Source organism: Otolemur garnettii, unplaced genomic scaffold (genome assembly GCF_000181295.1).
Source record: "Otolemur garnettii isolate 467f Iridium unplaced genomic scaffold, OtoGar3 scaffold00057, whole genome shotgun sequence".
Classification (NCBI taxonomy): domain Eukaryota; kingdom Metazoa; phylum Chordata; class Mammalia; order Primates; family Galagidae; genus Otolemur; species Otolemur garnettii.
This window is the reverse complement of record NW_003852452.1, coordinates 5386620-5387734: the sequence shown is the minus strand read 5'-3', so window position 1 is coordinate 5387734 and position 1115 is coordinate 5386620.

Sequence of the window (1115 nt, the reverse complement as noted above, 5' to 3'; positions counted from 1 at the left end):
AAAAAAAAAAAAAAGAAGATGGATCAGAGAAAGATGGTACCAACAACATATAAATAGCATATCCTGCTGCTAAGGCACTATATAATACTAGGTTTTTATAAATAGTATACATACACATATACATATGGATGATATATACCAAAATCATGTGCCAATAGTAAATAAAAATCTCCTCCACATTCCCAAAGTTTTAACTCTGGGAACTTTTAACTCTGTAGAGTTAAAGAGTTGAACCACCTATATTTATAAACTACATGTCAAAAGCAATTTCAAAAAGTTATCTATCTGAAATTTGCTGTAAAGAATGAATACATTTTAAAACTGATGAAATATGGAGATCGTTTGCTGCCATGCCTTGCTGTTGATTACAGGATTTTTTTAAAAGCCAATAATTAGTTCAATATTCATCTAAAATATTCTGATGGAATGAAGAGATAAACAAATCTGCTATTAGAAGATGAAAGGAACATGTATATGTAAAATCATCAAAGTGTGTACTTTAGAGAATTACACAAACGCTGGAGGAAAAATTATGTAAATATCACTTTTTTTTTAGAATGTAAAAATTTCCAAAAGTGGCAGATTATTATATCATAAATATGCATTATTCTAAAAGTAATGCTGAAGGAATTAAGCATTTTTCTTTAGGATAAACACTAATGAAAATAGAAAACATTTTTAAAGTACCTTGATTGCTAAGTGTTCCCATCAGCTACAACTATTACAGTAAAAAATAAACATAGATGTTTAGGTAGAGAAGGTACTTGAAGTCTATGCTTTTTCCTCAGAACACATGGCCTAGGGATTAGATATTTCAAAGATAGAAATCATTTCAAAGGCTCAAAAATAAGACCTACGAAAGTGAACAATGCAATCTATTTTCCAGGGTAGTTTATAAATGTAAATTCTTTCCCTAGCTGTGATTGCTCTTGTTCTCGTAATTGTGGCCTCATGGTATTAGTCAGAACACAAATGGGGAACAAAGACCTCACAGGGCTTGGGCTCTAGAGTGCTGTATACCTACCAATGCTAGCAAGTGGTGATACATTTTTTTTTTGCAGTTTTTGGCCAGGGCCGGGTTTGAACCCGCCACCTCCAGCATATGGGGCCAGTGC